Source organism: Anarhichas minor, unplaced genomic scaffold (genome assembly GCF_050575085.1).
Source record: "Anarhichas minor isolate MPS153535 unplaced genomic scaffold, ASM5057508v1 ptg000034l, whole genome shotgun sequence".
Taxonomy (NCBI): domain Eukaryota; kingdom Metazoa; phylum Chordata; class Actinopteri; order Perciformes; family Anarhichadidae; genus Anarhichas; species Anarhichas minor.
In genome coordinates this window covers 1,355,001-1,373,885 of record NW_027466480.1, presented here as the reverse complement: position 1 = coordinate 1,373,885, position 18,885 = coordinate 1,355,001, and the positions used below count along the sequence as shown (strand labels likewise).

General features: G+C 44.6%; 1 protein-coding gene across 4 annotated transcripts in view; it reads left to right on the top strand.

Annotated features, from left to right (window-relative positions):
- The first annotated feature begins 1,567 nt into the window (after positions 1-1,567).
- Positions 1,568-18,885, top strand: part of LOC142965565 (F-actin-monooxygenase mical2b-like) — an 83,580-nt gene continuing 66,262 nt past the window's right edge. For all 4 annotated transcript variants that reach the window (XR_012957706.1, XM_076106554.1, XM_076106555.1 and 1 more), the window contains exon 1: positions 1,568-1,788. The gene's annotated coding sequence lies outside the window, so the exon portion shown is untranslated. The remainder of the gene's footprint in view (positions 1,789-18,885) is intronic.

Sequence of the window (18,885 nt, the reverse complement as noted above, 5' to 3'; positions counted from 1 at the left end):
CGTTGGAGCAGTTCTCTATGTGTCTGAATAACTGAATAAAGTTATGGTAGTTATAATGTGCTGTGTAACACAGGACTCATATTCTTCTTTTTGATGTGTTCTCATTATTACTACGAATATTAACAGTATTATTGTGATTATCGTCATTATCAAAAACTTGTAAACAATCATCCACAACGTCCCCAAAACTGACAAACTCCCATCTGCCTATAAACCATTATATTCATAATTTGTTGACAACAAGGCAGAGAGAAAGATAAGCAGAAGGAAAGAAACACACACAGACACAGACACAGACACACACACACACACACACACACACACACACACACACACACACACACACACACACAAACATCGTTGTCACTTTGACATGGAGGTATAAAGCATCATGAACGCTGAACTTATAAAACATTATTTCCACAATGTTTTATTCTTTATAACCCTTAACAAGACTTTTATGAAGCCTTATGAATTTCAAACAAAGAAACAACTCAATCTCATCAAACCTGTGCTGCTGCTGGAACTCTTCTCTGGCTGAAGGAGGAGGACAGCACACACACACACCTGTTCACTTCATCAATCTCTATTTATTTACGTTTCCACATGTGTCTTCTTCAGGGGGAGCAAGAACACTTCTTCTTCTTCGTCTTTGGGGTTTTATGGCATCAATTACGTGGCTGCCACCTCCTGGATCTAGATCAATACTGTGCTATCTGCATACTACAACCTTTTTTATTAAATCAGTGTTATCTTCACACTATAAGTCCTGATTTCATACAGACTTTCTTTTTGAAACCCTGGTATAAAAATGGTACTGACACATTCTGTGTCTGCTTTTCTGTGACTTGAATGCTGACCGAGGAAAATAAATCATTTGACAGTCAGAATTCACACAAATTTTAACGCTCAGGTCTTCTTTTTTTTAGGGGCAATGGGAAGCGCAGCTTTTTCAAATTCTGTCACCGGCTGTGTCAAGAATGTGTCAAAGCATTACCGGACATGGAGCAAATTTACTTTCAAAATAAAAGTTTAAATTTAAAAACTATACCTACATTGGCCCAACGTAAAGGTGTGACTACTTCCATCAAACATAATATTTTTTATAAATTATAGTTGAAGTAGACTATTTGGAGGAGCTTTATTTACTTCCGAATCACACATTAATAAGAAAATAATGTATTTATAGCACTAATTAAAATGACTCTACAGGCAGAAATGAACCAACATTATGTTTCTATGGTATTGTGTTGAAATTAATTATGCAACATTTTTGATGGAGTACATTACCAACTGTGTGAGAATTTAAGCATGCATTGAAAATGAGCCAACAAGCATTGCTAAATTTAATTTAATGTATTGTTTCATGCATATATTTATGTTTTTAAGTGTGCCGCATCGGTTTTGAAACATCTTGCTCTTTCTGACAAGCTGAACAATGAAATATTTACATTGTTACTATTAGCATTAAATAATTACTGAGAGGTTTATTCTAAAAGAAACACTAACCGGAAGTGTACTCCCTATCCTGCAGGCGGACTTGACGCTAGTCTACAACACGGGGGGGTGGAGGACACACGGCGGCTATCATGTGAGGAACAGGTCGCTGAAGTGAACCGCAGCACCGACATTAATGCGGCAACAGACCTGTGAGGATAGTTTTGGGGACTTCCACTAGCGACATATTGAGGATAAAACCCGGAGAACTGCAACGGGACTGCTGCTCTTTTTTTCCTCCATAGACTCTCCGGTGTGAGTAGCTGACAGACGCACTTTCCTTCCGCGAGCGTGAGTATACGATTGAGCGCTTATCGGGAATGTTGAAATGGTTCATATAGGGAAATTATTAATTTTGTTCCGTCTGTGCGCGGTGCTAGCGCGTGGCTAATTGTTATAGGGAATTTTCAGGTGCCGTTGAATTATTAATCCCGCGGCTGTAACTTTATAGACGGTGGAGGTGCAAACGGGTGACGTGCGCGAGGCCCTGAACGAAGGTTTAGTGGTCAATTGGGTCACAGAATCAGTTATAATCTGTGATGGAAATGAGACAAACAGATATGAACCTGCTCCGATTTACTGCAATCAATGCAATGAATAGTTGGATTTAATATACTTGGCTGTCAGATAGATTTCATACTGTAATCCACAGATATAAAGATTAAAATAAATGTAGCTTGATTGAACTGCATTATTTATATATAATTTATATATAATTAAAGGCGATTGGCTGCTAATAATTTCATCCCACAATGGACACAAGTTGCTTAAAGGGGAAGTTTACTCAAACAAGCTGGAACTTTTGGCAGAAAGGAGGACATCAAAGAGGAGATGAAGTTGCCGAAGAGACCAGGTTTCACAGTGGACAGGCCCATTTATTTGTCCACCAACTTGAGCAGAACAATCTTGTGTCTCAAGGTGACTTTGTCCCTCAGGAGTTTCCCAGTGAGCTTGTATAGTTTTGTATGTAGTGATACAAGCGTGTGTCCCCCCCCCTCATCTTCCATGTTGATTCCCGCGTGCAGCAGGTGGCTTCGCATCCACAGAGACCTGAAACCCGGTCGGGTGAGACTCCAGTCAGATAGAAATTGGGCAACCACCGGTCACACACACACCCAGTGAGCGTGGCTCCTTTCACATGGATTATGGATTTGAGGTGAATAAGCATCAGGAAGAGCAATTGTTGCAAGTGCCTTATATTTGCTGAATCTGAGCTGACCAAGAAGCAGCTTGGTCAGCATAAAGGGCTAACGGGTCAGAGGTCCAGGACTTGGGCAAATCCTTGAATGCTGCTGTTAAATGGTAGTTATTGCAGGAAAACAAGCTTGTTATGTTGCTGCTGCTGCGTCTACATAATAGCTGCTGACTAAATGTGCAATTTAAAACTTTCCCCAACCCCAACTTTGGGGGGGCAAATCTAAATTGTATTTCTTTTTACCCGCTTTCCAGCAGTGACTTGTATCTGGAACAGTATTTTTGTGATCCCACATGAAAGAAAAAGTACCTTAATGTAGATGCTTCCCCTAAAGTCTAGACAGGGAAGGCTTTGTGAGTGAATAATGGAGTTAGGTACGAAGTGCTGAGGTCACAGGTGCTAATAGGAACCGTAATCCTGAAGGCAAACCTGTAATGCACTGTACAGGAAGTTGATTAGAGTGCTTGTTTGTCTATATCATCTCGATTTTTGTTTGTGGCCTCCATAGAGACTCCTTTTGTGTCCCCAAATCACAACTGAACTGAATATGTAGGATTTGCCTTTTTTCCATATATGCTTTGAACTCCACTTCCTACTGCTCTGCAGCCAAACCAAATGTTAATCTCTGACCATATCAGCTTGGCGTTTCCTACTTATCCGTACCATGATGCCATGTGGGAGGAGAGAAAAAAAAAATAGCTGTTACACAAGCCTTAACTTCCTGGAATGACTTCTAAGGGGGTGTCGCCGCATATCGGCCTAGGGAGGGGGAGAAGCAGCAAGACAAAAATACACCAGGGAGCCAAAGTGTCACTGGCTGACCAGTTTGCTGCTGTCAGATCAGAAAGGCCAAGTTGAGCACCACTATGTCGGGGTTTGTCCAAATGATCGGGTTGGGAACCAACTCCTGTGTTCTGCGAGGTTAGATTAGAGAGTGTGTTGCTGAGACATAGAAAGGTCTCAAACAAAGTTAATTTCTTTTCCCCGATTTGTGTGTTTGGAAAATGCCATTTTAGTGTTCAAGGGTTGGGAAAAATCGGTCCAATATTTACTTTGCTGACTATGGGGCAAAAGAACTGGTCACAAACTTGTGTTCACGTTTACATGTCCTATTAGAGACTCGGGACCTGCCGCTAGTCTCCTAAAGGGGCGGGGCAGTAGCAAAGCCCACGTGACAAGGATACAAGAAACTGACCCTCAGTGGGCCGTCTCCTTTCTGAACAGTCTCTGGTATTTCTCATGTGGCAACCTCCGGTTCTGACGAGTGAAAGCAATGTGGAAGTGTCTTAAAACTTACATTCTCTCTTCTGTCCAGCAGGGGGCGTCTCCTTCGGTTGCAAAAAGAAGTCAGATTGTATAGAAGTCTATGAGAAAATTACTTTACTTCTCACTTGATTTATTACCTCATTAAACATTGTAAACATGAGTTCGTGGTCTCAATCTCTAGTTTCAAGTCTTCTTCAATACAGCATGATGTTCATTTAGTAAATTATGGTCCATTTAGAGTCAAATAGACCATAAAGCAGGGTATGCTTTAGGGCAGGGCTACTGTGATTGACAGGTCACTGCCGCTACCAGAGCCGTGTACAGAGTCTCTACGTCACTCCTCCGCATTCCAAATATGGTCACTTTCGTTAACTGGTTGCAAAAAGCCAAGATGGCTTCGGCTGTAATCCAAGATGGCGACGGTCAAATCGCAGAACTCGAACTTCATAATGGCAGTACACAAACCAATGGGTGACGTCACAATGACTACGTCCACTTCTTATATACAGTCTATGGTATTTCTTCATTGAAATAAGAGCAAAGATTGGAGTTACACCAATGGCCGAAGTGGGTGTTGAAGTTACACCATTGGTCGATGGGAGGTTCCCCATTGGCCGCGGATCTTACAAATCTCAGTTCGATGCATATGTCGTAAGAGTAGCGTGACTCCTTGCAGGAATAACAATAAGTGCGCAGGGAGTTTTTGTACAATTGTATCAACAAAATCTTACCAGTATAAATAAGGATTTATTATTATTCATTAGGTGTATGGTTGGCTGCTAAATTCAAAACACCTTTGAATTGAATGTAATTGTCCAATCATCCAATTGCTGTGCCATGTGGACACACTGGGATGTAACGCCACAACAACTGCTTGCATATTGTAAGCCTAATCCAGGCCCCAAAGCTCTACAATGTGTGGCGTTAATAGCGTGAGGATTAAGGGTTTGATTTCATGGGTTCACATGCACCAATTAAAGCCTATTTCAGTACAAGCAAGCATATGGCCTTGTTTTGTTCAAGCCAAGCTACTGCAGGCTGTGTCGCAAGAGTAAGTGAGACCCGGCTCGTGTTCTCAGTCATAACCACATATTGTTTCTATTCATTGATTTGTTTAGCAGTGCACCGCTTTTTAGCCGCACAAGAGTTAGTAGATATTAAGCTTATTCATATCTATAAGCTAATTTACATGTGTAGTTCCTGATATGTATTTATCCCCTAAAATCCTAGTTCAAGACTTGGATATATGGTACAGTAGATTAATTGGGGAGGGGAAGATAGAAATTCCAATTGGATAACAACACAAGTCATTGAAGCTTTTTGTTTCGCATGTATTAAGTTTTTTTTTTTTGTGTGGAACAATGCAAAACCAAATCAATTTAACTCTATGTGGAATGTTGCTGTTTTGTTATTTCAGTAAGTGGCAATACAGAAACAAAAAATATATTGGTATTAAAAAAACCAAACAATATTATGTTTAAATGAATTAATCATGATGCTTAACTGTTGGTAGTAATTCTTAACATTTCATTTACTCTATCAGATTTAAATTCACATTTTCTACAGCATATTGTCTACACAATAATAAGTGTCAAGGCGTTGATATTAGGGGTGGGAATCACCAGAGGTCCCGCGATACGATATTATCACGATACTTGGGTCACAATACGATATTATCACGATACTGCGATATTCTTGCGATACCATCCATCCATTTTCCTCCGCTTATCCGGGGTCGGGTCGCGGTGGCAACAGGCCAAGCAGGCTGACCCAGACTTCCCTCTCACCGGCAACATGTTCCAGCTCATTCTGGGGGATCCCGAGGCGTTCCCAGGCCAGCTGAGAGATGTAATCCCTCCAGCGTGTTCTGGGTCTTCCCCGGGGTCTCTTCCCAGTTGGACGTGCCTGGAAAACCTCCAGTGGGAGGCGTCCAGGAGGCATCCTAATTAGATGCCCGAACCACCTCAGCTGACTCCTTTCGACGCGAAGGAGTAGCGGCTCGACTCCAAGCTCCCTCCTGATGACCGAGCTCCTTACCCTATCTCTAAGGCTGAGCCCGGCCACCCTACGGAGGAAGCTCATTTCGGCCGCTTGTAGCCGCGACCTTGTCCTTTCGGTCACGACCCAGAGTTCGTGACCATAGGTGAGGGTAGGAACATAGACTGTGCTGTCCTCACTAAAAGTTGTTTTAGTAAAACGTAGTTTTCAGCTATACAGCCAGCTTGACAATATATTTCCCAGCACCGTATCCTCCAAGGAACAGACAGGTTGTTGTATTTGCAAGGTTTAATGGTGGAAAATATGTAATAATTTTGTAAAACTGAAAAAGAGCACAAACAATACAAAAGGTAAGTGCCTTTGTAAGTACTTAATAATAGCTAGTACATTAGTATAAATGCTACTAACACAAACCAAAGAAATATGAATATAAACATGTTAATATAACTGTAAATAGTAACACACTTACAGATGAAGCCAATTTTGTGGCCTTCAAGGCACAGGATTATGTGGATTGAACACTGAGATGCTCAGTCAATGAGTCCATGGGCACACGGCACTTCTTGAACATCACTTCCTGTTACTCTGATTATTTACACTTCGCTCACTTCCTGTTGAGTGCAGCTATTCACAATCGCCACTAGGTGTTGCTAAAGGACATATAAAATAACCAATACATTGAATACAATACACTCCCCGCCTGGCATATTAAGACATATGCCACTATGTACATATTAACCCACAGACCTTTCTCATCCGAGTCTGTACAGGAGAACTGCTACTGTACTAAATGTAGGACTGCAGTCTTACAGTGAGTTGACCGGGCTGTCACTCAGCGACTCATCCCACCTATGGCTTTGCCCTCAGCAAGCTTTGGACTGTGTGACACGTCATTCCCATGATTGTCTTTCTGGGAGAAAAGCAGGACCACTTCAGATATGGGTCTGGAGAATATCTTGAGTGTCTGATTTCTTGTCACTTTGACTTCCACCTTTCTTACTCGTCCATCTTTACTGGGAATAGCATTCACAACAACTCCCATTGGCCACTGATTTCTTTTTGTCTGACTGTCCTTCATCAGAACTATGTCTCCATCTTTAAGATTGGGTTTCTGTGCTTGCCACTTCTGACGATGCTGTAGCGTACTCAAATATTCTTGTCGCCACCTAGCCCAAAATGTCTCTGCCAAGGCTTGAACCCTTTTCCACTGGTTCTTGAGCAAATCTCCTTTCGAAAACTCACTAGCTGGACAAGGAGATGCCCCTGTTTTCTGTGTCAGCAACATGGAAGGGGTTAGAATGAGGGGAGCCTCTGGGTCAGTGGATACAGGAATTAACGGCCTGGCATTCACAATGGCACTGACCTCTGCCATAAAGGTGATTAGCACTTCATGGGTGAGTTTTAAAGGTCCGACTTGGAGGAGCATGCAATCTAGAATTCGCCTTGAGACTCCAATCATGCGCTCCCAAGCGCCACCCATATGAGAGGAGTGTGGAGGGTTGAAAACCCAGGTGCACTTTTGTTGAAGGAGGTAGTCTTCTATGCTTGAATCACGATTACATTGTAAATCCATTTTCAGCTCCTTAAATGCTCCAACAAAATTTGTCCCACAGTCTGATCGAAGCTGTTTCGCATAGCCTCTGATAGAGAAAAATCTCCTGAGGGCGTTTATGAAGCTTGAGGAGGTCATTGTTTCGATTACCTCAATATGAATGGCACGTGTGGACATGCATGTAAACAAAACTGCCCACCTTTTGTCCCTGGCCTGGCCAGCCCTGGTACGACGTGTGATGACTTCCCATGGCCCAAAAACGTCAAGTCCCACATAGGAAAATGGGGGGTCTACTTGTAGACGTTCAGCAGGTAGATCAGACATTTGTTGTTGCTCCATTCTTCCTCGCAGCTTTTTGCATGTGACACACATGTGAATGCAGCTGCTGATGAGACGTTTTCCTCCTACTATCCACAGACCACTGGCACGGATTGCACCTTCAGTGAAGTGTCTGCCCTGGTGTTTCACACATTCATGATGGTGGCGGACGAGCAGAGTTGCTATGTGGTTACGGCTTGGGATAATGATAGGATGGGCTTCACACTTTTCAAGTTGTGCCAGATCGATGCGTCCACCTATTCTCAGCAGGCCTTCACTGTCAATCACTGGCCGAAGTTTATGAAGAGTGCTGGTTTTGGAGAGGTCACAGTTTGACTTAATGCATTTCAACTCTTCTGAATAGCTTTCATGTTGCACACACTTTATGATGACATGCTCTGCCTTGGTGATGTCAGCAACTGACAACCCTTTCTTGCACATGTGCCAGCCAACACAGCCGTGATTGCCTGATGGGAGAGAGAAGCATTGAGCTATGTGACAGAGTCGGGCCACAGCTTTGGTGAGTGAGCTCCAATTAGAAAAATGCTCGAATCTCTTTGAACCCAGCTTGTCTTCAGTAACTTTTGTGGCGAGTGATGTTATGCTGGCACGAATTTCAGCATCAGAATCTGGATCTACGAGGACATATGTCGTCTTATCTTCAGTGTTGACCACTGAACTTTCCCGCTTGGTCAAGAAAGCTGGTCCAGTCAGCCATGTGGTGCCTGTAAGCTTTGCAGCTGGAACAGATCGGGACCCATGATCTGCTGGGTTTAACTCAGAGGGAACATAACTCCACTGCTCTGGACGTGTTGACTGTCGAATACGCTGTACGCGATTACTCACATAGACGTAGAATCTTCTTCTCTCATTGTTTATGTATCCTAACACAACTTTGCTGTCTGTGTAGAATTTTATTGCATTCACTTTCAGGTCAATTTCCTTGATGACTAGTTCTGCAATCTCAACAGCTAATACAGCTGCACATAACTCTAACCTGGGAATCGTCAGCTCAGGCTGGGGAGCGAGCTTGGACTTTCCGAAGACAAATCCTACTTCACTGTGACCATGCTCATTTGTAACTTTCAGGTAAGCCACTGCTGATATTGCTTTTACAGAGGCATCAGAAAAGACGCACAGTTCTGTGTTTTGTGCTTTGGAAATGGAAAAAGATGCATATGTGCGTGGGATATGTACCTCTTTTAGTGCTGACAGTGATTCATGCCATCTTCTCCAATCTTCAGCTTTGGCCTCAGGAAGACATGTGTCCCATTCTGTATCTTGGGTTGAAAACTCTCTGAGGAGCAGTCTGCCTTCAATAGTGACAGGAGCCAAGAAACCCAGTGGATCAAACAGACTGTTTACTGTTGACAGTACGCCTCGGCGTGTGAATGGTTTTTGACCCTCAGGGACATGGAAAGTGAAAGTGTCAGACATAATGTTCCAGCTGACTCCAAGGCTCCTTTGGACAGGCAAGTCGTCTATGGAGAGGTTGAGGTCTTTGATATCATTTGCTCTTTCCTCTGCCGGAAATGCATCCATCACTTCTGTTCGATTTGAGGCTATCTTGTGCAGCATTATATTTGACACAGCCAACATTTGTTGTGTTCGACGCATAACATCGATGGCTTCAGCTTCAGTTGCGAATGATCGAAGACCATCATCGACGTAAAAGTCCCTCTCAACAAAGTGCCTCGCATCACTGCCGTAGTGTTCCTCTTGGTGTTTTGCTGCCCTCCGCAGACCAAAAATTGCCACTGCAGGTGATGGGCTGTTCCCAAAAACATGAACTCGCATTCGGTACTCCACCACTTCCTGGTTGAGATCATTTTCCCGGTACCACAAGAACCGTAGGAAGTCTCTGCAGTCTTCGCGCACCACAAAACAGTAGAACATTTGCTGTATATCTGCTGTCACTGCAACCGGTTCTCTTCTGAATCTAAGAAGCACTCCAATGAGGGTGTTGTTAAGGTCTGGTCCAGAAAGCAACACATCATTCAGTGAGATTCCATCATACTGTGCACTGGAATCAAACACCACACGAATCTTGTCTGGTTTTTGAGGGTGGTAAACTCCAAAGGTAGGGAGATACCAACATTCCGTCCCTTCTTTGAGTGGTGGTGCAAGCTCAGCATGCTCATTGTCAAGCATTTTTTGCATGAACTCAGTGAAGTGCACTTTCATTCCAGGTTTCTTCTGTAACATCCGTCGCACCGACATTAGACGGCTGTGAGCATAGTCTCTGTTGTTAGGGAGACGTCTCCGTGGGTGACGGAAAGGGAGTGGAGCAACCCAGCTGTTTGTGTCATCTTGTGTCAATTCTCGTTCCATGATCTGAAGGAAGGCTAGATCCTCAACAGAGTGAGCGAGCTGGTTGTCATTCTCTGTTGTACAGAAAACCGTTTTTCCTAGGTTATCCATATTTGATACCCTCAATGCACCTTGCGTGGGTTTGTGCAGGAGAGGATTCTTGCACTTACTTTCGATACTGTAGATTTCTTTCACTCGTATCTGATTCTCACATGGAGTAAGGCAAGTTGGTCTTCCATTTTCAAGGATGCAGGTTTTCAAGGCACCCACTATGTTTGTCTTGTGAGCGCCTCCTAGGCATACATCCCCTATGATGACCCACCCAAGGTCTAGCTTTTGTGCATATGGTGCATAGTGAGGGCCATTGTGCTGTTTACGTACCTTATGGGCCCTAATAATGTCTCTTCCCAATAGCAGCAGGATGTCAGCGTCTGGATCAAGGGGTGGGATTTCAGTTGCTATCTGCCTTAGGTGCTGGTGGTGGTACGCAGCTTCTGGTGTCGGGATCTCTGCTCTATTGTTTGGGATTTCGTTACACTCAGTTAGTGTAGGTAGTGGGATGTCTATTTTTCCGTCTATAGATTCTACTGTGAATCCATGGGCTTTTCTGCCAGCTGTTTCCACCATCCCTGCACAGGTTTTGAGTGTGTATGCCACTGCTGCTCCACCGATGTTGAACATTTCAAAAAACTCTGATCGAGCTAATGATACATTGCTCTGGTCATCTAAAATGGCATACATTTTTCTCTGTAGGTTGCGATGACCACTGGGATACACATTCACAATGCAGATCTTTGCACAGGATTTGCCTTTGAATTCCTCACCACATACTTTGGTACACCGTGATGTGATATCTGGCTGCCTTGTGTCCTCCCTCTCCCCGCCGTTCTCTGAAGCAGGGGAAAAACCTGGCTGATATTGCGGAGCAGGGCCAGGGTGAAGAGCAGCGAGGTGTTTATTGCTGTCACACTCTGTACATTTGATGGGAGTTTCACAGAATTTTGCCTGGTGCATAGTAGAAGCACAGCAGCGAAAGCATATATTGTTCTCTTTTAAGAATTGCTTTCTGTCATCTAAGATCATTTTCCTGAACCCTCTGCATCTCTTCAGTGGGTGGGGTTTGTTATGCATGGGGCAAAGTCTGTCAAGATTTTCTGTTTTGGTCACTGTATCTGATGATATGCTCGTTTTATGTACAGAGACCGGTTTCATGTGACTTAACTTCTCATTCTTGTAAGAGGTTGGAGCGAGAGTGGGAAGGTTAAAGCTTGGGTCATTTCGGTCTTCAGCATCCCTGCAGACGAATTCTCGAAAAAAGAAGAAAGGGGGAAAGGCCACACAATGTTCTCTTTTGTATTTGCATCCTTGAGACAGCCACTTGTCCTGGAGATATATGGGCAGCTTCTCGACAATGGGCTGCACACCCCTTGCTGTGTCAAGGTAAGCTAGTCCTGGTAAGTATCCATCTCTTTTGGCGACATCCAATTCTATCAGTAGGTCTGCCAGCTCTTGAAGTTTTTTACTGTCTCTGTTATGGATCTTGGGGAAGTTCTCTATTTTACTAAAAAGAGCTCTCTCTAGTACTTCTGGAGATCCATATGTTTTGTTTAATCTCTCCCAAATTGTTTTAAGACCAAGGGAGGGTTGCCTGACATTTACCGACCTAATCCTAAGTGCCTGCTCACTTGAATCCTTACCCAGCCATTTGATCAGCAAATCCATCTCTTCACTTGCTGACAGCTCAAGGCTTTCAATTGTGTTGATGAAGGTCTCTCTCCAAGCTTGGTAGTGTTCGGGTAGGTCATCAAATGTTGTCAATCCTGAGGACACTAGCTGATTTTTAGCAAGAAATTTGGCAAGATCAGCTGTTGTAGTGTTACGATTTGTGTTGTCTGAGGGTGATGGCTTTGTGGGAAGACCACTGTGCTGATGGTCATAATTCCTCTGCTGTAGCAAATCTGTATGAAGCTATTGTGTGTCCCTTTGTTGGTACATCGATCTCCTATTGATGATGTGCGCCTGGGTCTGCGCAGTGTTGTCGTGCTGGGGTGTGAGAATTGGACGTAAGGGGTAAACTTCCTTATCCTCTCTAGGTGCCTGTGGGTAATGATGCAGGGCATGGTGGGTGACATAGTCATGCGTTCTTTTCAGTGCACTCTCTTGAAGTGGCAAGAACTCAGGTTCTTCAATATGGTCCGAGCCATCCATATCTGCAGCTGCTCTCTCCAGCACTACAGCTTCTACATGGGCAACTTCAGCTTCTCGTTGTAGGTTGATGAAGTCAATTCTGGCTTCCAGCTTGGCTTTCTCAATTTTGAGTTCACTCTCCAGCTTGGCTTTCTCAATTTTGAGTTCACTCTCCTTTTCTGTGAAGGTCAGTCTGATTTTTGCCGCCTCTGCTTTAGCACGGGCCCTTGCTGCTTCTAAGCTGGCTCTAGAGCTCGTCGATGAGCGTGAAGAGCTTGATTTTCTGGAGCGATGGTGAGACAGGCTCGTAACTGTTTCAACACGATCTTGTGAGCATTTCACTTTGCCTTCATCTGGATCATCTACTGACCTAGTAGTTTCCATGGCGATGAAGTGCAGTGTAGCTTGTCTATCCGAAAATCCTCCTTAAAGTCCCACGGTAGGTGGTCATCTTTTTACTGTGCTGTCCTCACTAAAAGTTGTTTTAGTAAAACGTAGTTTTCAGCTATACAGCCAGCTTGACAATATATTTCCCAGCACCGTATCCTCCAAGGAACAGACAGGTTGTTGTATTTGCAAGGTTTAATGGTGGAAAATATGTAATAATTTTGTAAAACTGAAAAAGAGCACAAACAATACAAAAGGTAAGTGCCTTTGTAAGTACTTAATAATAGCTAGTACATTAGTATAAATGCTACTAACACAAACCAAAGAAATATGAATATAAACATGTTAATATAACTGTAAATAGTAACACACTTACAGATGAAGCCAATTTTGTGGCCTTCAAGGCACAGGATTATGTGGATTGAACACTGAGATGCTCAGTCAATGAGTCCATGGGCACACGGCACTTCTTGAACATCACTTCCTGTTACTCTGATTATTTACACTTCGCTCACTTCCTGTTGAGTGCAGCTATTCACAATCGCCACTAGGTGTTGCTAAAGGACATATAAAATAACCAATACATTGAATACAATACATAGACCGAGTGGTAAATTGAGAGCTTTGCCTTCCGGCTCAGCTCCCTCTTCACCAAGACGGTCCGGTGCAGCGCCTGCTTTACTGCTGCAGCCGCACCGATCCGTCTGTCGATCTCCCGCTCCATCTTACCCTCACTCGTGAACAAGACCCCGAGATACTTGAACTCCTTCGCTTGAGGTAGGCACTCCGTCCCCACCTGGAGGGAGCAATCCACCGGTTTCCGGCAGAGCACCATGGCCTCAGATTTGGAGGTGCTAACTCTCATCCCCGCCGCTTCACACTCAGCTGCAAACCGCCCCAGTGAATGCTGGAGGTCACGATCCGAGGAGGCTAACAGGACCACATCATCTGCAAACAGCAGAGAGGCGATCCCGAGACCCCCGAACCTGACGTTCTCCACCCCCCGGCTGTGCCTAGATATCCTGTCCATGAAAGTCACGAACAGGACCGGAGACAAAGGGCAGCCCTGGCGGAGGCCAACACCCACCGGGAACGTGTCTGACTTATTGCCGAGAATGCGGACACAGCTCCTACTGCAGTCGTACAGAGACCGGATCGGCCGTTGTAATGGGTCCGGCACCCCATACTCCCGCAGCACCCCCCACAAGAACCCCCGAGGGACCCGGTCGAAAGCCTTCTCCAAGTCCACAAAGCACATGTAGACTGGTTGGGCAAACTCCCAGAACCCCTCCAGTAGTCTTGCGAGGGTAAAGAGCTGGTCCACTGTTCCACGACCGGTACGGAATCCGCATTGCTCCTCTTGAATCTGAGGTTCGACAAACGGTCGGAGCCTCCTTTCCAGCACCCTGGCATAAGCCTTCCCCGGGAGGATGAGTAGTGTGATACCCCGGTAATTCGAGCACACTCTCCGGTCCCCCTTTTTGAAAATGGGAACCACCACCCCGGTCTGCCAGTCCATGGGCACTGATCCCGACCCCCATGCGACATTGAAGAGGCGTGTCAGCCAGGACAGCCCAACTATGTCCAGTGCTTTCAGCATCTCAGGGCAGATCTCATCCACCCCAGGCGCCTTGCCACCGAGGAGCTTTTTGACTACCTCAGCGGCCTCTGCCAGGGATATGGGTGAGCCTCCCCCTAGATCTTCAGGCGCTGCCTCCTCTGCAGAGAACATGTTGGTCGGGTTTAGGAGTTCCTCAAAGTGCTCTTTCCACCGCCCGACAATGTCCCCTGTCCGGGTCAGCAGTTCCCCCCCCCCCCCCCCCCCCCCCCCCCCTGCTGAGAACAGCCCGGGGTAAGCCCTGCTTTCCCTTCCTGAGCCGTCGGATGGTTTGCCAGAACCTCCTTGAGGCCAACCGAAAGTCCTTCTCCATGGCCTCCCCGAACTCCTCCCATGCCCGAGTTTTAGCATTCGCGACCACTGCAGCTGCAGCCCTTCTGGCCTACCTGTCAGCTGCTTCGGGAGACCCCTGGGCCAACCAGGCTGAAGGTCTCCTTCTTCAGCTTGACGGCTTCCCTCACCTCCGGTGTCCACCACCGGGTTCTCGGGTTGCCGCCACGACAGGCACCGATGACCTTCCGGCCACAGCTCCTAGTGGCCGTGTCCACAATAGAGGCTTTGAACATGGTCCATTCGGATTCCATGTCCCCAACCTCCCTCGGGATGTGTGAGAAGTTCTTCCGGAGGTGGGAGTTAAAGACCTCCCGGACAGGGTCTTCCGCCAGACGTTCCCAGTTCATGTTTGGGCTTGCCGGGTCTTTCCAACCGGTTCCCCTGCCATCTGATCCAACTCACCACCAGGTGGTGATCAGTTGACAGCTCTGCTCCTCTCTTCACCCAAGTGTCCAAGACATACGGCCGCAAATCAAATGATACGATTACAAAGTCGATCATTGATCTCCGGCCTAAGGTGTTCTGGTACCAGGTACACTTATGAGCCAACTTATGTTCGAACATGGTGTTCGTTATGGCCAAACCATGGCACGCACAGAAGTCCAATAACAAAACACCATTCGGGTTCAGATCGGGCAAGCCGTTCCTCCCAATCACCCCCCGCCAGGTTTCTCCGTCATTGCCCACGTGAGCGTTGAAGTCCCCCAGGAGAACTATGGAGTCGGTAGGCGCCGCCCTTTCCAGGACCCCTCCCACCGACTCCAAGAAGGCCGGATACTCTGAACTGCTGTTTGGTGCATAAGCACAAACCACAGTCAGAGCCTTGCTCCCCGCAACCTGTAGGCGCATGGAGGCGACCCTCTCGTTCTCCGGGGAGAACTCCAACACAGCGCCGCTCAGCCGGGGGCTCGTGAGTATCCCGACTCCCGCCCGGCGCCTCTCACCCTGGGCAACTCCGGAAAAGGACAAAGTCCAACCCCTCTCCAGGAGCTTGGTTCCAGAGCCAGCGCTGTGTGTGGAGGTGAGTCCAACTATATCTAGCTGGTACCGCTCCACCTCCTGCACCAGCTCTGGCTCTTTCCCCGCTAGCGAGGTGACGTTCCACGTATCTTGCGATACCATAGGCCTATATTCGGATTTATTACTTTTTTCAACTTCAAATTATGTCCCCAAAGGAAAACTGTGTCAACATGTTTTATCTAATAAGATAGTTTTCAGTCTGTTTATCTCACTTCAATCATTTTTATTGCAGCAAAATAGGATTGTCAAGCAGACAGACTGACCAACAATGTCATAAATGTTGCATGAACCTGACAAACTGAACTGTTTGTATTACTACATAGTCCAACTTAACTAAATGCAAATGTGTGGACTCAGTATATGAACTATAACTTATATAAGTAGGATATAAGAGTTATATAACTCAGTATAACTTGTGATGCGTGGACGTCAAGGCAGAGAGACAGTTATGCGCTGCACTCTCCCCATGAGCCTGGCTACTGTTGGCAGATTTAACCCTGTTGTGAGGCCAGATGTCTCTATCTTTGTTTTGACCAACTTCCTACCAATCACGCTGACCTGGGACCTTTGCTGACCTCACCAGAAAATAACTCGGCACCATCTAGTGGACTGAAAAAGTAATTGATTTGATTTTTCTAAAAAAAAATATATATATATATATATATATATATATATATTTTTTTTTAATAGTTTATATAATAAAAGATCGATACTTGGCGTCCGTGTATCGATACAATATCGCCGCGCAAAATATCGCGATACTATGCTGTATCGATTTTTCCCCCCATCCCACCCCTAGTTGATATAGAATTGCTTGTAAGAGTTGGTAGAAATATCGAAACCCAAACCTTCAGAAACCCTAAAATGCATGGTGATGAAGGTGAAGACGGCACTTTTTGGTTTCTTTTTCTTTTCTTTTTTTTGACGTTGGGATTTTAGCCCAACAGCAGACAGTCAGTTTTTGGGTCCTTCTTTGACAGTTTGACGGTCATGAGAGTGAATTTCTTGAAGATTTTTCTTTGTAAGATTTTACCACTGCCTCTGACTACAGTAAATATGAAGGGACGTTCACATGTCCTCAATATCATATGCTTAGCATGTGAGGGCCTTGGGATGTGTTTCATTGCACTCATCATTTTGTTCTTGTACTTTCAAAGAAAAGTTTTACATTTGGAGGTACGCGTATTCACTTTCTTGCCAAGAGTTGACTAGATTACAACCTGTCTGTACGGTAAATATGAAGCTAGATCCAAAAGGCTATTGGCTCACATTAGCATGAAGGCTAAAGACTACGATCATGGCTCTGTTCACAAATCTGCCTACCAACACCATTAAAGCGATTTAATTATATAAACGGCAGTTTAGTTGGCGTGATGTTAGCGTTGTCGTTTCAGTACCGACCGAGCTGAATTTGAGAGCAGGTGTTGTCACTGATTTTTAGACTTGCCATGACTAAACTTTTCATCTGCGTGTGTGATTCCAGAGTGATTTCCATGCATTTGAATTTCGTACGCTTAAATCACTCGCTGATATTTACATCTGATGAGCCAGAAAGGAGATGCAAATCTTTCTTCCCTTTTTCCTCCTTCCTTCTTGTAATGAACAGCCTGTTGACTGTGCTGCACGATGACAATGATCATACGGTAGAACAGCAAACACAGAGCTCATGTGTTAGTTCGGATGTCTGTGACCAAAAGTCGTAAAACTCAGCTGTCCCCTAAAGGCTACAGGCGTGATGAGACTTCTTATGTGACGGTGTAGTCCAGCTGAAGAACTCCAACATGGCAGCCATGTCTCAGGTGTCTTCTCGTATAGTTATGCCGCTGACGGATCACATACGCTCCGAACCACAGTGGAACCTGAGAGCTGTTTACAGTATGATGGACAGAATGTTATATATAACTCGTTGTAGATGGGCTTTAACTGTCACAAAGGCATAAAATAGACTTTTTGCTTGACCAGTTTGGATCATAGTAGGCTTAACGTTAGTATGTTAGTATGAATGGCAAAAAATCCCAACTTCTTTAACTTTAAGGAAAGAAAAACTGATTTTTCAACACACTCTTTGAGCAGGAAATATGCTTATTGAACCCTCTGATCCCCAAGCTTCCATATGAACACACACACACTTAGCCTCTGTTCTGTACATTACTTTAATGAGCCACTCCAGTGTGCTGTGGTCCCCCACCCAGGGAATAACAAATATGCAGCTGATGAGCAGTTTGAGCCCCTTATCTGTGGGTTAAATATGGGTGTGTTGCTTGATGTGGCCTCTAGATATTCACGCAGAAGTTTCCCCTCCGGGAAAGGCTTTTAGCAGTGCTGACTTTGTTTGTATGTTTTAGTACGTTATTGTTGTTCATTTTGAAGGTTTTATTTGAAGGCTGAATGTTTAACATTTGAAATAGTTGAAATACTGAAATGGTTGAAGCTGTAGCTAAAGTGACTCTCAAAATACAAATACTGAAGGAAGTTGAAGTACCTGAATAAAATTGAAGTGTCATTTACAGAGCAAAATATGAAAGCAGTTGAAATGGCAGCTCATGTGTAAGTGGAAGATTTGAATTAATTCTGTATTTAACAACGTCAGCTTTCCATTGTGGGTCAGTTACCAATATGTCCGTGTTTAGTGAATCCCTATAATAAAACATCACGATGTGCACATGTGAAATAGTCACAGGCAAATTAACTCAATTGTGTCCCATTGTTACCCAGAGACTTTCATAATGTAGTCTATTTTGCTGTGTCATCACCATTCACATCTGTACAACCAGTGTGTTTCCAATTTCATTTTTTACAACACCACATTTTTTAATGTAAAAAAAAAAGCCTCTTCGTTTTATCATATCATGACATTTCGTCATCTGGTGAAAACAGCTATGTGTATATATATATATATATATCGCAGAAAAATAAATATTGCAAAGTCTGCTTTTTCCAATATGGTGCAGCCTTGAATAAAACGATTCTTAAGATGAACTAGATGACCTGGATGTTGTGATGGCAGTAATCAAAACTAAGGATGCTGAGTAAGTCATGGGAGGAAGTAGTCAAAATGCCTTTGTAAAGCTTCTTCTACACTGAGATGACATTATATAGACCAAGATAGATTGACATACATCTATCAGTTGTTTGACAAAGCTCTGACTGCTGAAAGCAAACCCAGTACTGTAGGACCGTACATCCACACATGCAGTGTTTTTC